The following is a 19,651-nucleotide window of genomic DNA, read 5'->3' as shown; positions in this document are numbered from 1 at the left end:
AGATGACTGGCTCCATACGAGAGCCACACCTGCCTGGACTTACTATGGCAGCCCAGTAAAGCTGGAAAAATATGGGAATGCTGGCAGCTGTGGCCAACTGTGGGCAGAGTCATAAATGGTGTGGCAGAGGAAGATTGGTGCTGGTATTTAAACCCAGGTGTGGCAGCCATGTGGGGTGTTTTTGGGATCACGGCTTGGGCAGAGAAGAACCACGGACTACTATTTCTTTTTCTGAGATATGATATCCAGGACTGGGCAGAGGGGGAAGAAAGGACTGTGCGTTTGTGGGTATTCTAAAGGACTTTGGAATCTCAATAATGACATAAACTCATTACTCTAACTCTGTATAACTCTTTAAATAAAGAATTCTTTTCCTTTTCAACAGTCTCTGGCATTGAGAGACACCTTTCCATGGTGGCAGGCAAGGCAAACCTAGTACAGAGACCCCCAAAGCACAAGGGCGGGTCCATTTGGTAATAGCATATTGTTCCCACCTGCCCTGCCCCCCACTGGGTCTGTTCTGTAACAGTTTTTGGCAACTCTGGTGGGATGATAATTGCCTGTGGCAGACCAACCCCCTCAGGTGTGGGAGAGTGAGACTTTGGAATTTTCCCAGTCTCTGAGAATTTCTCTGCATTCCTCCTGAGGGCATCAACCACCTAATCACGTCTGAAAAAGGAAACAGAACAGGGAACGGAGCAGAGAAGTGAAGTAGTTTGGCTGAAAACTTGTTTCTGAACACTGTTTTGAAACAAAGTAGTTGTAGATAATGGTTTGGTGAGTATGCTGCTTCTAGGTTGTCCCTGTCTGCTCACTTACAGTTGGTGAGTGCAGGGGGCACTAAGGAAACCTACAGTCCAGTTTGGGGAGGAAGCAAACCCCTAGGCTTTGCAAGCCAAGCCTGCATGTATGTTGGGGATTGGACACCAAGCCATGTGGGTGTGCTGCCATTTGGGGTAAAATCGATGAGCCACATGAGCCCCCCACCATGGAGGACGGGTCATGCATGCATATCGCCATCTTGAATGATGGCTCACATGAGAGTTCTGCTTTCTTGGAACTGGGCTAGGTGGTAGGCTAAGGAACCCTTATCTCTTCAGATAATGGGCTGTGTGTTGCTGCTGTGTGGGCACTGCACCAGTCAGGTTCTCTGTGCAACTGGTTCTGATAGAAGGGCTCTGGTTCTGAAGGTCATGAACTGGGGTCCAAGGATGACTGTCTGATTTATAGGGTATTTGTAAGGTCTAAGCTTCAGAAAGCTGAAGCATATCCCTGCGAATCTAGGGACTTTTAGCGGAAGGTACATATAGTGCTAGGGACTTTTGGCTGCCAGATACTGAGTTTAAGTATAGTCCTTCCCAGTGTGGGGAAGGAAGAAGTATTAAAAGTGAATTATGGTTAAATCTGGATGGGTAAAACTATGTAGGACAGGTTGTGAAAGTTTTAAACCTGGAGGGAAGGAAACCTCAACTCCTCGTTTTCTGGTTTTATGGAAAAGGAGCAAGTCTTTGCCATTGGTTTTGTTTCTGATTAGAAATCCTCTGTACCTGAAGACCTATTTGAGGTCACCTGTAAGACTTAGGAAAGGTCACCTGTAAGAACTAGTTAAGGGCGCATGTAAGACTTACAGAAGGTCGCCTGTAACCAGTTGGGGAGAATGCCTTTGCCACTCGGGACCCAGGGAGGGTCATTCAGGGCTGATGAGTTTTTCAGTCTGAGGCAAAGAAGCATGTCTCTGCAAAGAGACCAGGCCTGAAGGAGCATGTCTCTGCAAAGGCAGCAGTGGATGTTTTGGTACAAGAGAATGAATGCCTCTACCTGTGTACTGTTCTTCTAAAACTGTCCATGTTTTGGATTTTGCTCTCTATCTGCTCTGAAAAGGAAATTGAGGATTCCAGGGAAAGTTAAAACTTCACACTCTGTAAAAAAGTGAATAAGGGCCCTGGCTGGTGTAGCTCAGTGGATTGAGCGCAGGCCTACAGACCAAAGAATTCTGGTTCAATTCCCAGTCAGGGCACATGCCTGGGTTGCAGGCCAGTTCCCAGCAGGGAACGCACGAGGGGCAACCATACATTGACATTTCTCTATCTCTCTCCTTCCCTTCCTCTCTAAAGATAAATAAATAAAATCTTTTTTAAAAAAGTGAACAAGGGAAAGTATAAGATATGTAAATGAAGAAGTATATAAAAGGATATCAGAAGGAAAAGGATTTTCCTTCATATTTTGTATTTTTCTCCCTACCTGATCCCTCCAGAGTTTGGCATTCTGAATAAATGATGATATAAGGTTCCTTTGCATATATCCATCAAGACCAGTCATTAATGGTGGTTTGTTCACCAAGATTTTGACTGGAATGTCATGCTTGAAGGAAGCATGTCTGGGTTCTGGTTGCCACCAGAAAGCCCTGAGGAACTGGAATTGACTTGTGAAGCTAGTGAAAGCCCCCAAGAAAAAGCCTGGTACTTTGGTTGGCTGTGAAGTTTGTGCCAGTCTTTCCAGGGAAGGAATGAAGGTTGCTTTCCTGAAAGATGGCAAAAAACAGGAACCTGTAGGCACAATGGAGCCTCAAGGATTTGAGTGAAACAACTGGTACAAACAAAGCCAGGTGGCAGATGTGTGTGGCTCTGCTTCTGTGCCTGGAGGGGCAGACTGAAAAGTCAACCCAAAGGTTCCCTGTGTGAGTTCCAGCAAAGTGGACTTAGAAGATCGTAGGTGATCCAGGATGCTCTTGGTGAGTTTATGCAAACAAACAGGCAAATATTAAAAGCTGGACTCAATGTAGTTCCTTTAATAATAATGAGGGTGACCACTTTGGAAACTGTTTGGCCATATCAATTAAAGCTGAATATAAACATAAACTATGACGCAGCAATTCTTTTACTGTAACAGAAATGCATGTGTATGTTCAACAAAAAAAATATACTAGAATGTTCTAAAATATACTAAAAATATACTAAACTATACTAGAATGTGAAGAATGTTCACAGCAGCACTCCTCATAATAGCCCTAAACTGGAAACTACTCAAATGTCTATCAACAGTAGAATGGATAGAGGAATTGTACATCCATGCAATAAAGTGGTCTACAGCAGGGACAATTAACAAATGACAATTATATGCTACAATATGGATGTCTCACAAATATAAGGAGTAAAAGGAGAAAAAACAGCTTACATATTATGTTATTTCATTTCTATCAAATACAAAAGCAGACTGTTAGATTTACACTGTTAGACATCAGGGTGGTGTTTATTTTGGGGGAGGTTGTAGTGCCTGGAAGGGAGTAGAGGGTGGCTTCTGTGGTATTGGCAAAGTTCTGTTTCTTGATTTTGGTGTTGGTGACATGACTGTATTTAGTTTGCAAAAAAATCATTGAGTTGTGCATTTATAATATGTCCTTTGTGTATGCATATTATTCTTCAGCAAAAAGTTAAAATTAAACCCATATGACCCTTATATATTTGGAAATTTAAAAGCATTTATTAAGAAACTCATGAATAAGAGTATAGTCAAAATGGAAATTTGTAAATACCTAGAATTACTGTAAAGAAAATACCAAATCAAAATTCATAAAATACAGCAAAAGCAGAAGGAAATGTTTATTTTTCAATGTTTACCTTATAAAAGAGGAAAGGCTGAAAAATTAATGAGCTAAACTTCTAACTTAAAATAGCAAAAGGTCAGCAGAATAAACTAAAAAAAAATAGAAGGAAAGAACTAAAGATAAGAGCACATATTAGTAAAATAGAAAACAAACAGAAAAAATACAGAGGATCAACAAAGCCAGACTGGTTCTTTGAAAACACTAATAGACAAATCTTTGGCAAGACTGATGATGAAGAAAAAGAGAACATGAATAATAATGAAAAAATATAGTGCACAGATCATGAAAGAAAGCTAAGAATGACTTTATACTTATAACTGAAATTTGCTGAAAGAATAGAACTTAAGTGTTTTCTCTCTCTCACACACATCCACGTGTGATATGTGATGCAATGGATGTTAATTTTTTCCAGTCTTATTGAGAAATAGTTGACATACATCACTGTATAAGTTTAAGGTTTGAGATAAGGTAAATGCCATTCTATAAGGCATAAGGTGATAGCTCATTGTGATTCTAATTTGCATTTCCCTAATGACTAGTGATGTTGATCATCTTTTCATGTTCCTGTTCCCCATTTGTATATCTTCTTTGAAAAAATGTCTGTTCAGGTCATTTTCCCATTTTTTAATTGGATTAATTGCTGTTTTTATTATTATTATTTTTGCTATTGAATTGGTAAAGTAAAGGTAAAGATGAAAAATAACAGAACAGTACTAACAACTATATGCCAATAATTTTTCAAATTTAGATGAGGACAAAACCCTAGGGAAAAAATTACCATAAAAAATAAAAGGCTTTTATAGCCTTATACTATTACAGTAGTTGGAGTAATTGAAACAATAGTCAAAATCTTCCCACAATCAAAGAGATGCAAATTAAAACCACAATGAGATACCACTTTACACTGGTCAGAATCGCCATCATAAACAAAGCAACAAACAATAAGTGTTGGAGAGGTTATGGAGAAAAGGGGACACTAGTTCACTGTTGGAGGGATTGCAGACTGGTACAACCACTATGGAAAACAGTATGGGATTTTTTTTCAGAAAACTAAAAATGGATCTGCCTTTTGACCCAGCAATTCCTGCTGGGATTATATACTAAGAACCCTGAAACACCAATCCAAAAGAACCTATGCACCCCAATGTTCATAGCAGCACAATTTACAATAGCCAAGTGCTGAAAGCAACCTAGGTGCCCATCAGTAAATGAATGGATCCAAAAACTATGGTACATATACACAATGGAATTCTATGCAGCAGAAAGAAAGAAGGAGCTCCTACCCCTTGCAACAGCATGGATGGAACTGGAAAGCATTATGCTGAGTGAAATAAGCCAAGTGGTGAAAGACAAATACCATATGATCTCACCTTTAACAGGAACTTAAACAACAAAACAAACAAGCAAGGAAAATATAACCAAAGACACTAAAATAGAGAACAGGCTGACAGGGAGCAGAGGGGAGAGGGGGGAGAATTTCAGGAGAAAAGGGGAAGAAGGGTTTACAGGAACAAGTATAAAGGACACATAGACAAAAACTGAGGGGGGCGGAAATGGGAGGGAGGTGGGGAGCACTAGGGGGTGAGCTAGGATGGGAATAATAGACAGAAAACTGTACTTGAACAACAATTAAAATAAATAAAATTTTAAAAATCTTCCCACAGAGAAAACAGTAGTAGTTTTATAGGAAAGTTCTATAAAATTTTTAAAGAATGGATAAAGTATGCAAACTATTTAGGACAATTGTAAAAGAGAAAATACTACCCAATGTGTTCTACAAGGCCAGCATAACATTAAAAAGAAAATGAATGCATTATGAGAAAGAAAAATACAGGCCCATTTCACTAATAAATATAAATATAATAATCCTAAAGAAAATATTAGTGAATTGAAAAAATTGTATTAAAAAGATAATACACTACAATAAAGTTGGATTTATTACAGATGTGCAAGGGTGGTTTCATACATGTGGGAAAACTCACCACATTAAAGGAGAAAAATCCACATGATTATCTCAAAAGTTGTAGCAAAAGAATTCATCATTAAAAATAAACACTTTGTAAATAGAAATGAAAGGGAACTTTTTATCCTGATAACACATTTATCAAAAACTTAATGCAACCATCACTCTAAATTAGGAAACATTGGAAATAGTGCCTTTAAAATCAGAAATGAGAAAGATGCACATCATTACCATTTACATCCCACATTGCATTGGGGGTTCAAACCAGTGCAAGAACAAGAGAAAAGACAATGGAGGCATAAAAGACTGGCTTCTCCTAATAGAATGTGACCAGAAGTGACTTTCTGGGACTACTAGCCCAAGCTTTAAAAAACCTGCTTCCCTGGCCTGCTTCTAGGGGTCCAACCCATGTAAAATGTCCAGCTCTCCTGCTTGAGCAACTCTGTGGAGAGGGAAATGCCCTGGAACTGAAGGGATTGAAAACTGTAGCCACTAAGAACCAAGGCCCCCCAAATATAACCCCAGTTGGCCATTCCAGCCAGCCCCAGCCATTTGCACCATCCTAGCTCAGGTTCCAGAGATGCGAATAAAGATGCCATCTTGGATGTTTCAGCCCCAGCAGAAATCAGGCAGAGAAGAGATAAACTGTCTCTGTTGGACATTGTTCAAATACTGACCCACGGTCTCATGAGCAAGAAAAAAATGGTTCTTCTTTTAAGCCACTAAGTTTTGAGGTAGTTATTCGTGATAGTCATTTGAGCCACCAACAGAATAAATCTAGACACTATTCTCTTAAGGTCTATAATATACAGGATGAGTGTGGTACATATACGAGGCAGAAATGCTTGAGGCCCTTTATCTGAACCCTGCTATATGAATGTTTTCATTTGGTTGACAATTTGTATGATGCAATATGGACGGAGTGACAGATAGATGCCAAGGTCACCCCCACTGATAACTGCCAGTGTTTGTGCCCTTGTGTAATCCCCTTGAGTGTAGGCAGGATTTGTGACTTGCTTCTTATACACACACTCACATAGCTATAGGTATAGATGTATAGATATAGGTGATGGGCTATCACTTCCATGTGTGGGTTGTGCTATGTTGTGAAGATGATGGGATGTCACTCCTGTGATTGTTACACAGCAGACTGGAGCTCAAGATTCTCCTTCCTGGATGAATAAACAGCCATACGGAGAAAACCCACGCGTCAAAGAACTATGGGGAGCCTCTAAGACTTGAGCGAGCTCTAGGACCAACTGCTATCAAAATGTCAGGGCCCTCAGTCATGTGGCCACAAGGAAATGAAATCTGCCAACAACCTGAAGAGCCTGGAAGTGGATTCTTGTCCAGTTGAGCTTCCAGATGAGAATGCAGCCCTGGGAAATGCCTTGACCGTAACTACGTGAGACTCTGAGTAGAGGATATAGTCAAGCTGTGTCTAGACTCCTGATCCATGGGATCTGAGAGATGATAAGTGTGTGGTGTTTTAAGGCACTAAATTTATGGTAATTTGCCACATAGCAGTAGAACACAAACACAGGAAAGTTTATGTTAGGGTGAGTATCAAAGAGCATCACCTAGGCATCCAGCAAAGAAGAGCATTGCACCCCAACTGGTGTGGCTCAGTGGTTGAGTGCCAGCCTGCAAATCAAAGGGTCACTGGCTCAATTTCCAGTCTAGGACACGTGCCTAGGTTGTGAGCCAGGATGCCAGTAGGGGGTGCGTGAGAGGCACCCACGCATTGATGTTTCTTTCCCTGTTTCTCCCTCCCTTCTCCTCTCTAAAGAGTAAATAAATAAAATCTTTTTTTTAAAAAAAGGAAGAGCATTTGCATCTCTCTGATAGCTAACGATATTGAGCATCTCTTCATGTGTCTCTGAATGTTCTGTATGTCCTCCTTGGAGAAGTGTTTGTTCAAGTCCTTTTCCCATTTTTTAATCAGGTTGGGTGTCTTCTTAGAGTGTGGGGAAAAGGGGTCCTTAGTTCACTGTTGGTGGGATCACAGACTGGTACAACCATTATGGAAGACAGTATGGAATTTTCTCAGAAAAATAAAAATCGACCTGCCTTTTGACCCAGCAATTCCACTGCTGGGATTATATCCTAAGAATCCTAAAACATCAATATCAAAGAATCTATGCACCACAATGTTCATAGCAGCACAATTTACAATAGCCAAGAGTTGGAAGCAACCTAGGTGCCCATCAGTAAATGAATGGATCCAAAAATTGTGGTACATATACACAATGGAATTCTATGCTGCAGAGAGAAAGAAGGAGCTACTACCTTTTGCAACAACATGGATGGAACTGGAAAGCATTATGCTGAGTGAAATAGGCCAGGTGCTGAAAGACAAATACCATATGATCTCACCTTTAACAGGAAGCTAAACAACAAAACAAACAAGCAAGCAGAAAAAAAAACCAAAGACACCGAAATAGAGAGCAAGGGGATAGTGACCAGACGGGAGAAGGAAGGGAAGTTAAGGGGAAAAAGGGGGAGGGATTTGGAGGAACAAATAGGAAGGACACAGGGACGAGAACTAAGGGGGGTGGAAATGGGAGGGAGATGGGGAGCAAGGGGCGGGGGAGGCTGGGATGGGAAAAATAGACAAAAAACTGTACTTGAAAAATAACTAAATAAAATTAATTTAAAAAAAAGGAAGAGCATTGCTAGTCAAATGAAAGAGGTTATACTAAATTCCATACATCATTCATGGAATATAGCTGGTGGTCATCAATAGGCCTCCTGATTTTGATTTGGAATTGAATAAAATACTGAAACTAAATGACTCATTGCAGTAGGTTGAAACTTTTGAACTGAATCTTGGTGAGAGTTGGTATAATATTAATGTCAGGGGTTTGGTTTTGTTTGTTTGTGGGTTTTTGTTTGTTTTGGTTTTGGTGCTTGCTGTGATTGTGGTTGAATAAGGCACTTTTGTGGAACTTTCCTAGGATTTCTGGGGGCCTACTTCTTCCTAATTTCCCCTGTATCCATGCTCCCAGGCCCAACAAGTACTTTTATATTCCAGCCCAGGACATATTGGGTACAGAATTATATGCCTTCCTTGTTTTCACACACAAAAAGCCACTAACATCAAGTGTTTTATGATTTTTGGAGGAGAGGGGTAGTATCCTTTTACTGAAGGTCTGGGGAGAATCCAAGTGGGGAGTCACACATGTGCAATGCCCCATCCAACACCATCTTGCTGCCTCTTCCCTGATCTTCCTCTCAGTTCTCCCTGCCTGCTTTGAGAGAAACTAAGCATTTCCTCTCTTCCTCTCACTGAGGGTAGTTTTGCCCTCTTTCAGATCCACCCAAGGTCTTAGCTTCTACCTGAATTCACTAACCAAGATATTTTTCCAAAGTAAATATTAATATTTTGTATATGGCAGACTCTGAGACTTGTCTACTCAGTATCTATTCATTCCTCTTCCTTACCAACAGAACCCAGATAAAGTATTAATTTCCCTAAGCTTTTCTTAGATCCAATAAGATGTATGTAGGCTGTATGGGGCTTTTGGAAAAACCATGACTTCCTGATATAAAGAGACAAGACTCAGCTGGCGTTATTACCCTTTTGCCCTTTCCCTTCCTGCCTGGACAGACACCGTGGTTACAGGGCTGCAGCTATCTTACAACCTTGGAGGTGAATGGCAGAGCAGGACATTAACAGGACAACCTTGAGACTTTGCTGAAGCTGCTTTACTTGCCCTGGTTATCAGCCTCTGGACCTATTGTCCTGGGAGAGAACAAGATCTGGTATTTAATTAAGTCATTGTTTATTGGGTTTCTGTTATGTCATCTTGGCTAATGCATTGCTCTTCCTGAAAGGAGGTCTGGTGAGTAGTTTGTTTTCCTTTCTACTTGTATCTTTATCTCTGAGGGCTTATTTTGAACAACTCAAAATAAAATTGTTTCTTTATGCTCCCTTGTTAAGGCTTCCTTCAGCATGGTGATTTATATTAAATAAACACAAATCCGAACTTCAAAAAGCAGTGATGGTGTTTATGGGAACCTCTTTTTAAAAATTAATTAATTTTTAATTGTTGACATTTGAGTACATGGAGAATGGCCACATAAAGCTCACAGCAAAACCTCCCCCAAATCATTTTTCCAAAGTTTTCTCTCCAAAGTCACACATTAATCTAGATTTCTCCCCATCTTTCTTTGGTAACTCCTCCTCAAAACTCTGTTCACTTTCCTTTCATTCTCTTCCTTCTGCCTGTGGGTTGAATCTTTTATTCAAGACAAACTTCATGCCACTACTTTGGTAAATCAATCTGTCCCCTTCTCTCTTCCTTAATTTTTCCACTTTATCTATTAGTCCTGGTGACACACACAAAAATCTATGTGCAGTCACAAATTTGTCCTCAGAAGGCAACTTAGGGAGAGAGTTGTAAAGAGGGACACTTGAATATTTTCCCCCATGTATTAGTAGTCAAGGTTCCCCAGAGGAACAGAGCCAATAGGGTTGATTGGTTGGTTGTTTGATTGATTATAAGGAATTAGATCATGCAGTTATAAAGGCTGACAAGTCCCAAGATCTACAGTCGGCAAGCTGGAGTCCCAGGAGAGCTAAAAGCTGGTAGCTCAAGATCCAAGAAGAACCTATGTTTCAGTTTGAGTCCAAAGGCAAAGAAAAAAAAAGTCTCCGGTAATCAGGCAGGAAGAGTTCTGCTTTGTTTGAGAGAGGGTCAGCCTTTTTGTTCTATAGAGGCCTTCATCTGATTGGATGAGGCCCACCCTATTTAAGGAGAGCAATCTGCTTTATTCAGTGTACTGATTCAAATGCTATTCTCATCCAGAATCACCCTCACAGGCACTCTGTGAGTAATGTTTACCAAATGTCTGGGCACCCCATGGCTCAGTTAAGTTGACACATCACATTGACTATCACAGCCCATCGTACTTAGATCTCTCACACAGCTCTCCACAATATGGGCAACTTCCTAGGCTCGTTTCTTCTCGCTTTCTTCCCTTTGCCCTTACTCCTTTCATGCCAGGCTGTTTGGTTCCTTTTCCTAGAGTAGACTCTTTCCTCCCTACCTTTCTCCTCTTCAAACCTCTGTTCATCCTTTAAGACTTAGCTCCAATGTCACTTCCACACATTATGTCTTCCCCACTCCACGCCTGAGAGCATTTCTTGTATTACTGCCCTCCAAAAAGGTATTTTTGCTCCTTCTCTCCTTGAAAAATTCTATTAATTATTATAATAAAAACCTTTCTGGAAAAGCAACACCAGGCGCCACGTGCATTCCAAGCCTGGTTTGTGTTACCAGATTTGCTTTCCACGGGATTTTCACCATGGAGCGTGAAGTTATGGTGCCTTTCTTGTGACAAGATGTAGTTGGCTCTGCTTCGTGGTTGGTGCTGCCAACTTCTGGATTAAATAATAAAGAGCCAGTTGTATATTTCAGGGCTATTATACCATTTAATCAGGATTTTAAAAAATCATGTAGAGTAATGGAGTCTATAAATGCATTTATAATTAATGCTATTTTTATTTCACAGAAGTAAAGACACATTATGTGGATTATCTAGGGAAGACTATCCTCATTTTTCTTTTCTAGAAATGAACAATTTTCCATCTAGAATCTTCCTCCTCAATACCCCCAATTATTATAATTTCATTTTGGAAAAACTGGATTGGTCAATTCTAATGTATTTTTATAGTAAAAACTAAAAAATAACTAAATAATAGGACATTTCCACATTATCATATATTAATAAATGTAGTACCTTCATTTAATTTTTATACATTGAAATATGAGAAGAAGGTACTAAAATGAGGTAAATACTGTATTATTATCATTTAATTCTCTGGTCAGAAGTTTTCTTGTAGGAATCCTATGAAATTTGCTATTGTGGGGAGAGACATTTACCATAGAGGAAAATGAATCAGCATCTATGTAGCCACTCTCTATAAATTATGGTATTTTTAGAGCAAAAATCACAGTACTTTCACAATTTTTTTCATAAGCAAATTAAATTAAGTAAAGTAACTTTATAATTTACAAAACTCTTTTTGATAGAAGAGCACATAAATTGGGCATTTAAATGTAAGAATGTAGACATTTTCAAAAGGATTCCTTGGTACCTGTCCATATGCTGTGGCCTTTGAGGCCAAGAAGCTGAACTTACTATGACACTTTGGCTTTGAGGGAACAGAACGGGCTTTAGTAGCAAGTCACCTATTGTGAAACAGCTTGGGGAAGATGTCCAGAGAAATATGAGAAATTTGCTATGTACTTAAAAATGCTCTTTCCCAGATATTGGAAAGGACATTACTTGCAAACCTACAATACTCTGGAAGAGAAGTTATTGGCCCATATCCACTTAATGAGGACATTTCAGGAATCCTTAACCTGTGTGGCATAGAGAATAACTTCTATTTCAGAAAAGTATGATATTCCAACCAGTAAAAGATATTCCTTCTGCCTTTTAAATTCTTTTTGGTGACTTGATTAATCAATTCAGACTTTGAGAATTAAAGTTATAGAATTTGAATCAAAGTGTCCTTGGCCAAATCAAATTGACCTTGGGCAAGTCATTTACCATTTGAGGTCTGGTCTCTGCCCCGCCCCCATCCAGCTATATTTAAGCAAGCTGTATAGAATCTCCTATTTGCTGCTCTGGGAGAAGAGAAAAATGTGTCCTTGGCTAGAGAAGTAGGAGGTGATGTGGTAATTTTATGTGTTTTATTTTTAGCTATTAAAGACTTGTTTCTTAAGCAGAAAACTAGAATGATGATATGTATTTGTCAAGAATTTGATCAATGAATGAGTAATAATGATATACATGCAAATTATTGCTTCTACGTGACTTTCCTCTCTCAAAGGATCATAGGGACAAACCTTCTTCTAATTATATGTCACTTAGATATGGCATTTTTCATTAGAGGATGTCAAAGTGTTTTGCAAACATTAATTAAGACTTGCGTCTTCCCTGTGAAGTGAATATGATTGTTTTCCTGGCAGAACAGCAAACTGAGACAGAACACTTTAGAAGCTGCCCAAGATTACCCTGCAGAACAGCGCCACCAAGTTTGCGTTACTTGTTCTAATCTGCAACACTATATAATTGGTGGAGGTAAAGTAATTAGGAAACTTTTGAAAGAATGCCAGTCAGCCTTGGTGCCTCCAGCTAACGTTCTCAGTATGCTTGTCTTCCATGCAGAAACGGAGGCAACCCTATCTAACTGAGGGAGGGAAATTTACCAAGAGACTGGTTCTGCCTTCTGTTCAGAGGCGGCAGGCTTCGTTCCCACCTGGTATGTTCAGTAGATTCTATTAGGTGGAGTTTGTGAAGGCAGGGTTTCTGAGGAATGGGGATACTCCCCAAGGTATTACTGTGAGTACGACTGGGGTTTCAGGGTATAAGTAGAGTGGGCTAATGGTTGGATAAATAGTCCCTTTGCTGCCTAACCTCATTTTTCACAAAAGTACAAAAAAATCATAGTCACTCTAGAGACTGTTAGGCTAATCCCTGTATGACTTACGGGACTATTGAACCCTTCTTTTTACAGGTTTTTACTGTGGGAAGATTTTGCTCTTGATTGTTCACTTGACGGCTGTGTGGAGAAATGGCTGACAGACAACAAAATAGTTCCAGTGGAATTTATTTTTCCTTCCTCTTTTCCCATTGCCTCACTCCTGGACAACTGCCTCCTCGTTAGTTTTGTCATGTTTAGTCATTTCTTCTCCACTCTCTCCTGTGCACAACTGCCAGATTCGTTCAAAGCACTGCTTTCATGGTACATCTCTTCTTAGAAATCTCCCATAGGTCTTCATTGCACAAGATCAGCAGTAACTGCAACTAACATAAGTCGAGTCCCAAATTATGAGTAGACATTGTGTTAAGGGCTTTACGTAGCTTGTTTGTATTTAATTCCAAACATTTCTGTATAATTTTGAAGACCCTTCCAAAATTGAATTCTAGCCCCCCTTTCCAATTGTACTTTTTCCTATTCTATTTTTTAAAATTGTATTTATTTATTTTTAGAGAGAAGGGAAGGGAGGGAGAAAAGGAGTGGGAAAAAAATGAATGTTTGAGAGATACATTAATCAGTTGTCTCTCAAACGCCCCTAGCTGGGAACCTGGCCTGCACCCCAGGCTTGTGCCCTGACTGAGAATCGCAACCTTTCAGTCTGCAGGTCAGCCCTCAATCCACTGAGTCCACACCAGCCAGGGCTATTTTCTCCTATTGTAATATGAACTCTTTGCTCTGGTGAGGCTGCGTCTCATTTCTGTGCCGACACCCACCCCCTGCCCTGAATACTTTTATCATTACCCTTGGCTCATTTTGTTTTCCAGTCATTGAATGGCCCACTTTCCTCTGCCCATTCAATTCAGCTTTCAAAGAGTAGCTTGAGTCCCACTTCAGGGCTTCTATCAACAATTCTATTTTCCTTCTCTATACTACTCTACTGTTATTCTTTTATATAATTATCACTCAATTGCCTGTCACTCTATTTTCAGATAGACTATCAGGGCAAACTAAGTACCGATGTGCAAGGTGTTCCTTGATCCCTCCATTTTTTTTCTTGGATCATCTTCTTCTACTTGATTTCCATATCAGGTAGGATGGACTAAGTTATGCTGTAGTAATAAATAAGCCAAATTTTAATGGTTTATAACAACAAAGGTTTTTTTGTTATCTATATTATGCACCTATTGTAAGTTGGCTGGAGGCTCAGCTTCATGTCTCCTTGTTTTAGGACTCAGGCTGATGGAGAAGCAACATTGGGAACATTGCCTAATGCAGTGCACAGGGCAAAAGCAACATGGCTAATTGCCAGACTCATGTCTCTTCTCACTCTTCATTGTCAAAACAACTTACATGGCTATGCTGCCTTCAGGGAGTACAGGGAAGAAAACCAGAATCTTTGCCAGAAACTCTGATGACTAATACAACTTCCTTTTCTGAATAGCATAGACCAGTGGTTTTGACCACATGCCATTATAAAAGCTATTTTTTTCCATCACATATATATATACTGAGACAAAAGTTACTAAAAGTGATTTGTTACCTTTTTTTTTTTTACTATTTCATATACCTTCATTTTTTTAAAAGTGCTGGCATCATCCATTAATTTTATGATCCACTGATAAATTGTACCCAGGATTTGAAAAATACTGGTCTAGGAGCCATGCACCAGCACCCTCAACCCCTTTCTCTTTGTAAATCCCAAACTCTTTTCTCACTGAAATTCCTAATCCACACATCTGCCTTCTCTCTATCCATACCCTTGCTGCTAAGCACAGCTGGTGAAAAAATCATACACTTATGAAGATTCAGTGAAGGTTGCAAACTGTATATTTGTAGAGGTCTGATCCCCATAATTGTGTGATTTTACCCATCAGCTCTTCATAGGTTCCATCCCATCACCCTCTTCTCTCTGCAGATGTATTAACATGCACACATAATTGAGGCCATTTAGGGACATGTTATGTCAACTATTCACCTCATGTATGTAACATTATCAATGCATTTCCTCTCCCTTCTTTTTGTCTGGTCTGAGAGAAGGAGGTGCTGCATTATGAAGTCTCAAGTGCTCTTATTATATATTGAGGTGTTCACCCGCTTCCCCCTATAAGTTTTAAGTCATTGGGCTTCTAATTGTCCTACCTGTTCCATCTCTTGCTGGCTGCTGGACTATTTTAGGTAAGATATTATTTTTCTCTTGGGCTCATTTAGAGCTCAAGTCTGATTGATGGTATATTCTTAAATGATAGGAATTCTACAGAAAATGCAAGGTAAATGGGTCTTTGGCTTAGTAATCAGCCCCTTCTGAGGCACCTGGAAGATACCCTCTGCTCTTGGTCTTCCTAGCCTACAAGTCAGGGAAGATTAGTCTTACCATTGGCTCTCTCCTGGATTTGAGGGGTCAGGAAGACCAGCATAGTTACACCTGGGGTCAAGAATGGCTATCCCAGGAATCATAGATTGTGGAATGCCAAGTTCTTCCCAGTACCCTCTGCCACTGGTTCTCACCCCTGAGTCTGGTTCACAGGGAAAGAGCCCCATGCCAGGACACTCCACTAGGAGCCTGCATGGCTACACCCTCTCCTCTACCAGTAACCCAAAGGTCCCAAAAGCCCTGTTACTCAGGAGAGGAAAATGGCTTGTGGGAATGCACAGGAAGAAGCTGCCTTTAGGATATCCTTTTCTGGGACCCACATAGCTAATTGTCTCTCTAGTTACCTCCTGTTGATCTCTTTCATTTAAGGCCAACCTTCTCAAAAAAAAAAAAAACAAAACCCAAAACTATACCTCTTTTCTCCCTTTCCTATCTCACATTTGCTTTTGAATCCACTGCAGTGAAACATTAGTCCCACCACTTCCTTGAAACTACTTTGGCAGAAACAACCATTGATCTAATTGTCACATACCTTGCACATCCCTTGGAATCTTCATGGTCCTCGGGTTTCTCTCAACCGCTCAGCTGTGTGGTCAGGAGAGATCATGCCCACTCCCTTTTGACTCTTTCTTTGGCTTCTGTAACAATACTCTTTTCTAGTTCTCTCATTTCCTCGATTCTTCTTAGTTTCCTCTTCTGGCTTTTAAATCTCTCCCATGCTCTTAATTTTGGTGTCACCCAGAGTTTTGTGCTCTTTTTTTTCCCTCACTCTACTTGCTGTCCTTTGGGTAATCTCACTGGATCTGTTAACTCCTATATTTAGCCACCTGTATGTGAATGACTCCCAAATTCAGGTCTCTAGCCCAGACATGTCTTCCAGACTCCAGATCCATTTATGCAGCTACCAACAGGACACTTCCACCTGGACATTCCACAGGCATTCTGAACAAAAAGCATTTAAAACCAAAAAGCAGTCTTCCCAAAGAACCAACTTCTGGCTTTGTTGATCCCCTTTATTTTATCTCTATTTTTCCTGAGTATAGTTGAGAGGTCAGCAACTAAGGTCCATGGGTCCAATCTGGCCCATGGTTTTTACATTTTTAAATGGTTGGAAAAAAATCAAAATATTTCATAATACATGAAAGTTATATTAAATTAAAATTTCAGTGTTTATAAGGAAAGTTTTATGGTAACAGTTCCACCCATTTATTTATATTTGGGTGGAGCTTTCTACTACAATGGCAGAGGTGAGTAATTGCAACAGAGATCAAGTGGTCCATGAAGCTCAGTATATTTACTATCTGGCCTTTTACAGCAAAAGTCTGCTGGCCCCTGGTGTAGCTAAATGACTTAGATTTGAATCTCAGCTCTACCACTTATTCTCCATGTAACCTGGGCAAATGACCTCTGTCAGTCATAATTTCCTTATTTGTAAAATGAGAATAATTCTATTTATTGCTCAAGGTTTTTAGTAGATGAAATGAGATAAAGCATGTAAGACACTTAGCATAGTGCTTGGTATGTGTTACCATACCATACCATAAACCTTAACTATTGCTCTTTCCCAAAACTCATTCTTCCTCTTGTTTTTTTTTTTCCCCCTATTTTTGTGACAGCTGCAGAGTCCACCAGTCAACCCAGCCAGAAACTTGGGAGCCATTCTAGGTCTGACAACCTACTTGTTCATTTTACTTCCCCAGAAGCTCAGATGCCCGTCCTTTTTTCTTCACATCCGCTGCAACTGCCTTAGTCCACACCCTGATTGTCTCTTGCCTGGACTGTCTCCTGACTTGCCTCCTTGACTCAGATCTTGTCCCCACTTCTCAATTTTCTATATTACAACCTGAGTGTTCTAAAATAAGCATCTTCTCATGTTACCCTCTATCTTAAAACCATACAAGGACTCCTCACTGTCTGCAAGGTAAAGCCTAACCTCCTTCCACCACCTTTCACAGTCAGTCCCTGCTCAGCCTTAACTCTCACCATGCCCACCTCAGAACGATGCCCCAGCTTTATGATGGCTTGACATTTCCAAGGCAACCTGGAATGCCTTTTCCCACCCTGTCAATCCAGGCAGTTTCTGCTTCACTTTTAACATCCAACTCATGCATCACTGCTGCTATGAAGTCCGACTTTCTCTAACTCTACCCTCCCCTCATTCTAACCCAAACACTCCCTTCTTTGGGTTCTCATGGACCCTTATGTTCTTTAGTCACTGCATGTAATTATGATTTTAGATTATAAGCTCCTTGAAACCAGGCTACATATTCAAATCCCAGAATCTTGACACATTGTAGAATTATGAATGTTTATCAAAATAAAGGGTGAACAAATCCCACAAGTATGTAAGGTAGATACACATATAAGTACCCAAATGACCATGTATCTACCTGCTTTTCCATTTGTGTTTTTTCAAAGGATCAAAGTGGTTCTTTTTTTTTTTTTAGTATGGAAATACAATTTTCTCTGAAAATACATTTTTTGGCACAGATTTTAAAAATGTATGTCATGGTGATTTGATTTTTAAGTCAGCATTATATATATTTTATATTATATATTTATATATGCATACTCATACATCCCAAGTTGTGAATATCCCTCCAAGAAAGAAAATCCATCACTTTGCTCTTGTTCGATTATATGCTGTACATAAAGTGGTTCTTAAAATGTAGTCTCCCTGAACCAACATCACCCATCATCTGGGAATTAGTTAGAGATGCAGATTCTTAACCCCATCCATATTTTCTGAATCAGAAAGTCTGGAGGTGGGGTTCAGGAAACTGTTTCAATCAGCCATTTAGGTAATTTGCATGCATGCTGAAGTTTGAAAACCACTGCCTTAGACTGCCGTTTTCCAAGCTGTGACTGTGGACCACCTGTAAAACCAGCTAGGCTGACTGGTGAAGTCAAAGATGCCCGGCCCCATTCTAGAGTCTCCGGGTGCACAAAGTAGCTGTGGTCTCAACCATGGCTGCACATGGTAAGTACCTGAGCAAAATGTAGAAAAATAACCAGTGCTCTGACTTTGTTCCCAGAGATTCTGAATCTTTGGGTTTGATGCAGGATCAGGCACAAATTGTTTGTTTTTTTTTAAACAAACCAAAAACAAAAAACAAAAAAACCCTCCCCAGGTGATACAGATGTTAACTGTCTGTCATGTCGATTAAATACGATAATATGCGTAAGATAATATGTAAAGTGCTTTACATAGAATCTGGCCCCCAGCAAGCTCTTAATAGATGTTAACTTATTTTTCATCAGTGAATACAAGCCCTTGTGTTTCTTCATGCACACTAACATCTATGAACCATGGAGCTACAGAATATCCGGATTCCCAGGAACTGAGTGTTAGTGGAATCATTTTGCTCTTCACACAGTTTGATCAGGAACCATGTAAATCCCTCAACTTTCAGGCGTTCTATTTCATCTAGGTAATCAGTCCTCTTTAGTCCTGATGGTGACAAAGTGCAGGTGTTCCTGCAGAGACAACTTTGGAAGTATGTATTTTTCTTGCTTCCGGAAATGTTTTACAGGTATCTCTTTCCTTCCTAACTAGGTTCCAATTCTGTGCAAAATGATTAAGTCTTTTTGATTAATTCCATGCAAAATGATGAAGTGGTTTCCTATCGTGGTGCCCTAGAGGAGTGCTGGATGCCCAGGAAACCCTCCCCTGGACTGAAACGCAGGCTCCACACATGCCAGTCTCCATCCTGCCTGGTGGGGTCTGATTAGGTCTGGTCAGTTCCTTATGTCTGGATTTCCTCATCTGGGAAAGGAGGGCAGCTAGTTATTTCAATGCACTTTCCAGAACTATGATGAGAAAAAATGTCCACATGGCGCTTCAGCATTTGTAGTGTGCCTCGCCTTTGCAGACACGTTCCCCCCTACAGCTGCTATTTACTTTAGGCTGACAGGGCTGGTATTACCAGATGTCTCAGTACAACCTTTCATTGTGATATCTCATTACGAACGGTCATTTTAATATGCATTGTAGAAATGTCCAATTATAAAAAGAATTAAGTTTTTAGACACAGCTGCTTTTTAAGCCTTACTCTTGCTCTTTTATCTTCCTCCTTCTGCAACTCAAGAAGACATCTATTCTCTAAGATTTAATTGGCACCTTTAAACAAGAAAATAATAATTAATTATAGAAACACAATGGGCCACTGTATAAATCTTGAATACTTCACAAACTAAGAGTATGAAGATTCTGATTTC

Source organism: Artibeus jamaicensis, unplaced genomic scaffold, assembly GCF_021234435.1.
Source record: "Artibeus jamaicensis isolate MK-2021 breed Jamaican fruit bat unplaced genomic scaffold, CSHL_Jam_final contig_851, whole genome shotgun sequence".
Lineage (NCBI taxonomy): Eukaryota > Metazoa > Chordata > Mammalia > Chiroptera > Phyllostomidae > Artibeus > Artibeus jamaicensis.
Note: the sequence above shows the minus strand (reverse complement) of the source record.